This window comes from Oreochromis aureus, linkage group 15, assembly GCF_013358895.1.
Source record: "Oreochromis aureus strain Israel breed Guangdong linkage group 15, ZZ_aureus, whole genome shotgun sequence".
In the NCBI taxonomy this organism is placed as follows: Eukaryota; Metazoa; Chordata; class Actinopteri; order Cichliformes; family Cichlidae; genus Oreochromis; species Oreochromis aureus.
The window spans coordinates 1,729,720-1,740,589 of record NC_052956.1 but is presented as its reverse complement, the minus strand read 5'-3'; the positions used below and the strand labels follow the sequence as shown (position 1 = coordinate 1,740,589).

The following is a 10,870-nucleotide window of genomic DNA, read 5'->3' as shown; positions in this document are numbered from 1 at the left end:
AAAACCTCTAATATAATAAACAGCTCACAGTCTCTGGACTTCAGTTTCACAGTGGGCACTTGCAAAACAGCCAAGAATAAGTGGGACTCATTTTATTCAGAGCATTTCTATAATTTTTTACAGGTTTTGACTGTAGTGAAACACTTTTCTGAGTATAATGGAAGCCGCAGCACCATAAGCCACTGAACAGCATCCACAATTCTTTGCAGTTACTGAAGCTACGTCCACACTAGCCCGGATAAACTTGAAAACACCGTTTTTGTCTGAAAACGCTCCGCGTCACTATCGTTTTCAGTCGTTTTCACAGATTTGTGTGTCCACATTGAAGCGGCCCAAAACTGTCATGGTTGGCTGTGTGGCAGGCAGGAAAAAGGACCCAGAATGCAGGACTCTCGGAGACAGGACTTAAACCGAAAACGAAGCTTTATTGCTGGAAAAACGTTCTCATAAAATAAAACTCACAAAAGTAAAGCAAAAACAAGACTTAGAACCAAGGTGCAGGAAAACTGGAGATAAAAAACACACAGCATGTTGAGGGTACAACACAACAAAAAGCACAGGAAAACCCAGCACGTATATACACAGGGCGGTAATCAGGGAATGGGCAACAGGAGGGAGACACAGCTGGGAGAAATTAGGCTAACGAGACAGGGGAGAAGTAAAACTGAACACACTGACATGAGACATAAACTTTCAAAGTAAAACAGGAAATAAGAAACAAATTGCAAAAACGCAAACTTGACACTGAGAGGTAGACAGAAAGAATATGACACATAAAACAGAGAAGACAGTGACTTAAACTTAAGGCCAGAACACCAAATAATGTAAAGAGAACAAAACCAAGAATACAAAATCAAACCAGCACAACTCAAAAACCCACCCAAGACAGTAACAGAAAAAGCTGGGTCAAAAATGACCCAGAACCGTGACAAAGACGCTCACGCATGCGTGAAACGCAAGACGATTCGACCTGCCTCATTTCTGTCTGCCGCTTATTTACTTTCCGGCTCTTTGAAACGTGGCGGCAGAATGTCGAGGAAAAGCACCGAGTTTTTTAAATGGACTAACAATGAGGTGGAGTTGTTGCTGCGAGTAATACAAAAGTACAAAGTTGCAAAAGCGAGTGAGAGAATTTGAAGAAAAGTTATCTGGAGCCTGTACAGACTGATATTGAGATTTAATAGGGCTGTCAAAACAGCTGCTGTATAATGCCCTCCGCTATCTTTGTTCAATTGGTCACATGACTGCATCACACGACCAACATGTGTCATCATTTTCGAAAAGGCTCCGTGTTCGCTGTCCACACTGCCACGTTTTCAAATGTATCCGCTTTGGAGAGCGTTTTCAAAACGCTGCGTTTTCCTTGACCAAAAGCGGCGTCTCAGCGTGGACGGGAGGCCAAAACGGAGAGAAAACGATGCGTTTCAAACGAAAACGTATTAGTGTGGACGCGGCCTCAGTCAGCAGAGAGTTGGCACTGTGCACCTCAGCACTGTGATTTCCAACACCTGCACTTTACAAAACTTCCACTAAAAGTCGATGGTGGAATATCGAGGAGGGAACTCGCAGCAACGATGGCATCCTATTACAGCACCGCGATCACGTTCGCTGATCTCTTCAGAACGACCGATTCTTTTGTAAAGGCAGACTGCATAAGAAAGAAGAAAGTGTACTTTATTGATCCCCGTGGGGAAATTCTCTGCATTTAACCCATTCACTCAGTGAAGCAGTGGTCAGCCTTTGGGCGCCCGGGGAGCAGTAGGGACGGTACCTTGCTCAGGGGTACCTGTTCAGGGGAATCGAACCCCCGACCTTCCGATCATGGGGCCACCACTCTACCTACTGAGCTATCCCTTCCCCTAAAACTAACTAGCTGCTTGATTTTATACGCCTGTTCAATGGGACTGAAAACACCCGAATTCAAAGGTTAAGAGGTGTAAGTGAAGCGTATGTGAGAAGTGACTCGTTGCAGTAAAATCTTATGTCTCTAATATTATGTCACTATAATGCAACAGTCTGCATATTGACGCTCTTTTTACAATATTATTGCTGAAATACAGGAAACATTAAACAGGCAAAGTGAAAAGAGCTTGAGGCTTAGAGTGCTTGATGAATTCACTTAGAGGAAACATGCTGTTCAACAGTGTTTATAGTGCTGCAGTAAAGCTCCCACACTTACATCAGCTAACTCTCAAGTATCTCTGTTATGGTCACCATATGCTCTAAAACTGTTTACCAATAGACGCAATGATTATTTCGAAAACCCACCAACAGCACTCAGTTTAATACAATACTCATCGTGGAACAGCACATGCTGATCTTTAATAAATCTCAGCTGCAGCTCTGAGAAGGTATAAGATGTACTTTCAGTATTTGTGCCAAAGCAGAAATTAATGGGGCCCACGTTCTCAGCTGAGTAATTACTGGCTTTTTAGAAATGTTGCCCTTTGGTGCGGGAAAAAAAAGGAAAATTCAAGTCCACATTAAAGCACAGATGGGTGATATTTGCATGCTGATAATTACACACCGTCAGATTTCTGCTGCACGGCTCCGTCCCCCACTTGTTCCAGCGCTATGGTAAATATCAACCACTGCTTCTTTTTTCTTTTCTATCACAATGCCACCGAGTATTCATCAAAAAAATGTTCCAATTATTTTCTTTAGACAACGGCTTATAAATTAGAGATGCAGTTAAGCTCATAATGAATATGAAAAGGAATGCTAATGTCTTGTTTTTCCCCGGCACCATCCTGTCAGTGGATCTGGGGCCATACTGGGGCTATTAGTTGAATTGTGTGAGTTTGCTCCAAAGCCACCTGCTGCTGTCACAGATCCTTCAACATGTGTCCAAAAGATCTCGCTCCCTTTGTGTTCACTGTCCTCTAGTTTATAGACTTACGACAGCAGGCAGCGTTCCCAGATGAGACGTGGTGGCTTTTACTGTAACAAGTGATGATGATGATGAGGCCCGGACAAAAATGTGCAATGACACTATGGTTTTTTATCAACGTCAGCTGCCATTCACAAACCCGCTATCGCTCTTCGAAACCTAATCCGACCGGAGAGATTACAAAAATGTTTTGGTTTCTTGTCTTATCCTCATCATTCTCGTCATAACATTAGAAGGCTCGTCAGCTGGCAGGTCCTTGTCGTTTCCAGCATCTCGGATTTATCAGCCTTTCGTGATCGCATCCCATTTGAAGCCAGGGGATAAGGTCACCTCAGCAGCAAAGAGTTTCCAGTCTGTGTGTTGTGGGCTTCTGGGGGGTTAGATATGTTGGGTTTGGGGGAAAGTGTGCTGTAAAACATTAGGAACAGGAAAAAAAATCCTCTATCAGACAAACAGCCTTTGAATTGGATACATTTGTGCAAAAATGTGCAAAAACCTCAAACTTAGTTCCCCCCAAAATTAAATGTCATCTACAGCAAGTATGACATTTCTGCAATAACTCTGCTGTGGAAGTTAATTAAGATTGAAACAGGGAGAAAAGATGTGGGATATTGTTTAGACTGTTCCTCGGCTTTTTCTGCCATCCAGTCGCTCCCTTTACTGTCTGGAGCTTTTGAACTTTGCAGATAGCATTGTGATTAACAGTTTTTATAAATGGGAAGCATCCAGTTTTTTCTCATCTCTACTGAGCTCAGTTGATCACTGATAGATTATCGCCCTTCATTTGAATCCATGTAGCATTCCTGTTGAATTCATACAAACACAGAGGGACCAAGATTAGGGAAACCTGATGTGATACAGACTGACAGGACTGAAGACAAAAGAATTCACCCTGATTTTCTGGGTTTTTTATCAAAATGATAGAGTTCTGGAGGTCTCTCCTTCCATTTGCTGTCTTGTGCTCCTGCAGAAGTGAGAGCCAGTGGACCTGAACACAGGAATCAAACGCCACAACACGGAGGCAGAGGGTTAGAGGCAGTTTGTTCACATGCATTTGGTTCAACGTGCAGTTGAGGATGTCCTTTGTGTATTTGGCAATGTGATAAGTCACCTCTAAGAGCTCACAGGGTGACACAGGGGTCTGCAGATGTTTCGATGTCGTCATCAGTAGTTACAAACACATGCCCATCATTCATGGATTTCATGCTTGTCGTCAGCTCGTGATGTTCTCATATTCTTTAAACACGCTGCATAAAGACTAAACTCAAATCAGACTGGGCATACACGCAGTTTTTTAAGAGATGGCAATGAGTGAAATATATGCAGAATGCATGAAAAACAAGGTAAGAGATGCAACCTTGTACTACAACATTATCTTTTTACTCAAATAATTCTATATTATGAGCCAATTTATTTACCCTTTTGTTCACATTCGAGGCATTGCTGCTACTCTCATCATCTTGCAAAACACTTACAGTATGTCTCAATGATTTTTAAGGACTCTTATTTATACAGCTATAATCAGATCTATGTAAGGCTTTAGGAGGGGTTATAGTGAATGCAGATACATATTTTCCTGTGCACACAGCTGTGAATCCTTTCGATCCAGCTGATCCCAGGTCTGCTCCTGCTGCACTTCTAGAACCACTTTTCTAGCCGACTCCGATCATGTCGGAGCATTTTCACCGGAGACGTCATGTTTAATGTCAAATTTTCCCCCTTTTCCAATTTGCGGCTTAAATAATCTCCCAGCATTCCAACTTGCACAGTGAACGCAGTCGCATTAATAAAAGCATAGACGGTTTAGATGTTCACACAGCTGCCAACACTGCCGCAGAAATCTCCCTTTGACTTACACAGTGCTGTTAGTCTTTCCTTATGCTTTATGTGCGTGGCTGACCTGTATGTGCTTACTTATTTATGCCGACCCCTGATTGGTTAGTTATTTATTCGAGACAAGAAATAAAGCAATCTTTTTAAACCAGTTTGTTTAATCTAAAGAGAGTAATGGATGGCACATGAACACATTGTTTGTTTGTTTACGAGTTTTTAAGTTGTCTGATTATTAAAGGCGGATCATGGCTGCTTCTCTCAGTTTAATGGCAGTCGCCTCTGAAATAGCCTTTAAAACCCTACTTTATGTGTGGACATACAGCTTCTGTAGTTTGAAACAATAAACATCAAACCTGTTCTGTGTCCTTCCTTTTTTCATTTCTGCCCAAGCCTCGATCGTTATGGCCCGCAGAGTTTGGGAGCGCTCAGGAGTAAGACTGTGAATCATTCCTTCTGTTAAAATCAAGCAGGTGGCATTTCCATCTCATCTCTGCCTGCCTTCTTACAACATTAAGTCTTTGTCTTGATTTTTCATAGACCCTTAGATAGAAAGCCAGGCCCAGAAAGAAGCTGTTGATTAAAAAGAAAAAAAGTCAGTGCTCCCCTCCAAGATTTAGCCTGGGTGGAGTTTCAGTTTTTAAGTGACTTTATGTTAAATTGGATTTATGGTGATTCTCGGTGCTACAGCAGAGCTGTCTGTGTGGAATGAGTAACAGCGAATGAAGGTGAGGGCATGTCATTGCATTCCTAATGTTTTGTCTGTCTGTTTGGTGGCTCCTCTGGGTTACTGTAACCTTCTTTGTTATTCAGAGTTTGATGAATCTATGTGGAAATTGTTGGTTTGCCACGTTCCTTTGTCCATTTCCTCATCCTGTAAGACATAATCAGTAACCACTGAAGAACAACGTGCTTTCATTAAAACAGCAGAGAACAATATTGACCGGCTCTTGACTGCTTGGAGCTCTTATCTCGACATGATCTCCACAGCCTCATTTCTCATACTGCCACTGTTTTTGTCTTTTGGCCTCTTCCTAATAAAAAAGCCACTTTTGTCTGTGTTGGTGATAATTTATTCACTTTTTCAATCACTTATCCAACTAAGGTGCTGGTCCGATAAGCTGTTGGTGCCATGAACATGTTTCATGTCCTGGTGGCCATTGTTGGCATCTTCTTATTAATTTAGATAAGGCCTGCCCTCGTTAGCCTGGATTAATTACTCAGACACTGCCCATTACAAACCGCGGTGCTGACTGGCAACCACTGACCACAAGGATTTTGTAATAAATCATTTCCGGATTAATAGAGTCAGTTCATCCTCTCCTGAGATGTTCAATAAAATAATATAGTGGTGTTAATAATGGCAGTATTTTTTGGTTTACAAGTGACCCCAAAACACCTGTGGTAGTAATACTAATGATAAGTTACATTGTATTCTAATGGTAATATGGAGGGAGGTCGTGACATCGCTAAAACCTGTCCGGCTCTACAGACTGCCGTCGTTAACCATCTCCTGGTATAAACTCATATAAACATTAGAAAAATATTTGGTGTCTAGAAAAGCTGAGCCCACGGACTGAAGTCACATTTTAAAAATTAAACTTAATTTGTTGGTACGAGCTGCCAACTGCTTTAGATGCTAGTGTGTTGCGTTGGTCATGAGTACTCTGCAGTGAAGGTGCCGACTTTGCTGCAGACACTTGCAAACTCACCAAGTGGTAGTTAAACTGCCAAAAAATGTGCCTTCAAAGTAACAGCTGTGCATTTTAAAATCTGTTGGTTTCAGCGTCAAGGTGCAACTTTTACCTGGCCAGATGTTGCTATGGTGCTCACCAACCAGTCTCTGGAGGCCTAATGCAATATTTTTGTTAAACCCTGGAAATAAAGCTGTAACACTGCACTTCAACCTCATATTGATCGTCTGACTTAAAGGGGAAAAATTAGAAAAACTGTGTCCAAATACTCACAGGCCTAACTTTTCCATTCTCTACACAGACACACTAACTCGTGTTTGATGTCAGCATTTTTCTTGTGCAATCATGGCTGGACTTTGAGAGTCCTTGATATAAAGCCAGTGTAAAAATGGAGCAGGACACAAACTAAAAGCAGCTGTACTTTGGTTCATTTTGGTTCAGTCAACAGAACTGAACTACCCGTGTAGACACAATAACTCTGCCTTTAGTCATGCATGAACATAAGGAAGAGAGTTGATGCAGTTTTGCTTCTATTAGTTGTCTGTTAGTTGAGTTCACTCCAACCGAAGGAAGCTGATCTGAGCAAACTGAGCACCATAGTGTAGATGAAAAACCGTATGTATATTATTTATGCATATGTAGCTGATAGATGTGCTATTATAGATTGCTATTGATATAAGCAGTGTAATTACTGCATGACCACAGCGATGGATTATTGTGTGGGTAAAATGTTTGTTTCTAAGCTTAGAGAAGAAAACCTGTGATCTCTCTGCCTTTGCTTGCTTTGACAGATCAAAGAACATCCAAAGGTGAATCTGTGGGAGTCTCCAGAGGCTTTCTTCAGATGATTCTTTTAGAGGAAACTTCTTTCACATGTTTAATATAACATGACAATTGACCACAGGGTACAAAGGCCTAAAACTCTCCAGGTGAATCTACCTAGTTTTGTACTCCTTGTGAGTGGAAACAAGACTCCATTTCTCTGTCAGTTTAAACTCGGGAACCTTCCAGGACATAGAAACACAATCTGAAACTTCTCTTTTAAATGCTCTGTTTTCTCACTTATCTTTTTATGGCTGTAAGCGGAGCAAGCTTGCCAAACAGACACATATTTTTGAGCAACCTGAATACAATGCCAGATGCTCAACCAGTCTTGAATGAAGATCTTTGAAATGGCAGGAAACGCAAAGATTTCTTAACAAAGGGATGCACTGTTCTTGAAAGGCAAAATATTACAGCACCTCAAGGGCAGCCCTGAGAAACAGTTTAGCATTTTCTCTATAACCAAGATCACATGCCACTTTTTCCCCTTTCATTGCATTATTTCGGTTTGATCTTTGAAGCTGTGTAATTATTTCAGGTGTAACAGAAAATGTCAAGGACGTTAGGAGGTCAGGAGGTCCAGGCTCCATTCTACGGGGACTTCAATTAGACAGTAGAGCACCTGAAAGCCTCTCATCCCAATATAAGCTACATATATAAATAGCAGCCTGGCAAAAATGCTGAACATGCTTTGCTATAGCGTTGATCCATATTCAGTAAGTTCAGCCATGTTGCAAATTAGCACTAAACCAAATTCTACTCATGCACAGAAGTACTTCATGCTGGATTATTCTCTAAATGGCAACGCTAAAGTGAAGAGCATCAGAAAATATCATCGTTAAATTGTCCAAATCTTCGTTTGACAAGTTAGCATGATAAATGGTCAAAATGTTAACGTTAAAGAAGCTCTTAATGATTTTTTCATGACCTTCTTATTTTAAACACATTGTGTATCTCAGACTGAATTCAGCTGCAGCGCTGTTTTTCACTCTCTCAAATGGTCTGTTTTATCTCCTGCCTCTTTAAGACGTCCCTGTCTCCAGTCAGCTTTGATAGGTCACTTAGCCCCTGCAAAAGCAAGGCAAAAGAGTATTGGTTATGTACTTTAACCCCAGAATCTATAAATATAAAGTAGCTGTCAGCTGGTAACATAATCCAGAGTACAACTGTGTCTTTTTGAAGCTGATGTATAATATGCTAACTGAAGAGCGAGCAGAGTTTAGCTCGTGAGCACAAAAGTTACCATTAAACACAGTTTGTTTTCAAGTCTGTCATGAAACTTTCACAACTCTCTGACTGTGCTACAGCGTTAACATTTCTAGCACACCTTTGGCCAGTGGGCATACAATCAAAGCTGATGTCACATTAACCATTAACCAGCGTGCTGTCAAGGATTTTCTATCATCCTTTGTACTGGCTTCAAAATTAAAGGTAGCCCATTGAGTCTTCACGTCCTCAGTGACATGCTTTGCCCTTGGTTAAGATAATTTCAAGATAACAGTCGATGTCGGCATTGACTTTGGAATGTGTAAATGTGTATTTATACAAAAAAGCCATAAAACATAAAAAAATGTTAAACTTTTTTGGTTTGCAAGCTGTTGAGAAAGTAGAATTTCATCAGTTTAAATAAGACAGACACTATCTCTACTTTCAAGATTAGGCTTCAAACTTTCCTTTTTGCTAAAGCATATAGTTAGGGCTGGACCAGGTGACCCTGAATCCTCCCTTAGTTATGTTGCAATAGACGTAGACTCCTGGGGGATTCCCATGATGCATTTCTTCTTCACTCACTGTGTGTTAACAGACCTCTCTGCACTGAATCATACCTGTTATTAATCTCTGTCTCTCTTCCACAGCATGTCTTTATCCTGTTTTCCTTCTCTCACCCCAACCGGTCACAGCAGATGGCCCCGCCCCTCCCTGAGCCTGGTTCTGCCGGAGGTTTCTTCCTGTTAAAAGGGAGTTTTTCCTTCCCACTGTCACCAAAGTGCTTGCTCATAGAGGGTCATATGATTGTTGGGTTTTTCTCTGTATGTATTATTGTAGGGTCGACCTTACAATATAAGGCGACTGTTGTTGTGATTTGGTGCTGTATAAATAAAACTGAATTGAATTGAATAAGACTTTACTGGGCAATAAGGACACACAAAATCCTGGTTTCCAGTACATTAGACAACAAATGCAGCCACAGAGCTGACCTTACACTGAGTGAAAAGAACTCGATCTCAGGTTTCTCCTTACTGAACCCACAGTGAACTTTAAGCTTATTGGCCAGTCACTGTCCATTTAACTGATGGACTCTGGGGATTAACACTTGAGATGACCTTTTATCAAAACCCCAGTGAGACTTTGTCGTGTGCCTGTTAAGCTGAAACTTGTCAGCACATTAATGTATACCAGGAGACTAATTTCCCCCGTGTCCATCTGCTGTATTAGTCAGTATTTCAGCTTAACCTCCGCATTTAATTAGACAAACAAACCAAACGAAGAAACGTGTCTAAAATGACTTACTTTAGAGAAACTTTCCAAACTCCCAACCAGATGGTTTTGCCTGGGATGTAAGAATACTGTCACAGCACAATCGGTAACTAATTGGGCCAGCAAAGCTAAGTGTACTCTAAAAGCAGATGCTCCTTCCAGTCACGGTATAAGTTTCAGCAGAGTAGCAGAAACCTTTCTTGATGAGCTTCTTATTGATTAAGGGTGGCCATCACCCTTCTGGGCTCCATCTTAAACCAGGCCCTTGCAGATTTATGTCCTTTTCAGAGAGGTTTATCTTTGCCTTAATGCCTCTTTGTTCAGCACTGTATTGGTGTTTCTGTCACGTTGTTAAAATCTATGGTGCAATATCACTCGCTTGGAATAGGCTCATCGAAGTGTCAGGCCTTGTAGATCTATGGGACAATATGGCAGAGAGGAAAAAGGAGGAAAAATAAGGAGCCGTAAACTCGTAAATCTATATCTTTATTCTGATTTATGCTCTTCACTGTCAGTTTACAGAACAGGCAAAAGAGATAACATTCAAGCGTTGTGTTAAATATATAATCCTGATGTTCTTTATGAAATTATTCCTTTTTTTTTAATGTCTGAGTGCTTTCATTTTCCCTACGCCTGGACAATTTCCTCTGACGTCTTGGCTCATCGTCCTCAGCTCGCGTCTGCATGTGATTGATATGTGGCTGGGCATCTGCAGTGTTTTTATCTTCTGCACGTAGATCCTTTCAGCTGCTGCATTCAGGACCGGGCCAGCTGTTCTAACCTGCTAACCGTTTTGGTCAAGCTTCTGAGTCAGGTACTCTCACTGATTGAAACGTGTTCTCTGTGATTATGGCATTCAGCGAACCACTCCTGTAGTCGTGCTTCCTCCAGCTGGCCCATTTGGTCCACTTCCCTGAATGTGGAATTGCATCAAGGTGCCAAAACTGAAAAGCTCTGGCTTCAAATGACTGGTCTGAATATGTGAAAAGTCCTGTCATCTCTGATAAATGGCAGCCATTACACCAAACACTAATTATTCCATACCGGATTTTAGTTGAATAATGAATTTTCTTATTGAACGGTGTATTGAACATATTAATAATCTATCTTTCATTTTCTACTCTGTTTGATGTGGATACTGTGCTTGATTGTAACA

At 41.3% G+C, this 10,870-nt stretch overlaps 1 long non-coding RNA gene across 1 annotated transcript; it reads right to left on the bottom strand.

The window, feature by feature from the left end:
• Positions 1 to 1,894: 1,894 nt before the first annotated feature.
• LOC116315531 lies at positions 1,895 to 4,513 on the bottom strand. The gene is made up of 3 exons (XR_004199111.2): positions 4,002 to 4,513; positions 3,782 to 3,878; positions 1,895 to 3,298 (listed from the first exon to the last, which is right to left on the bottom strand). It is a non-coding gene; the product is annotated as an uncharacterized LOC116315531 (long non-coding RNA).
• Positions 4,514 to 10,870: the final 6,357 nt, after the last annotated feature.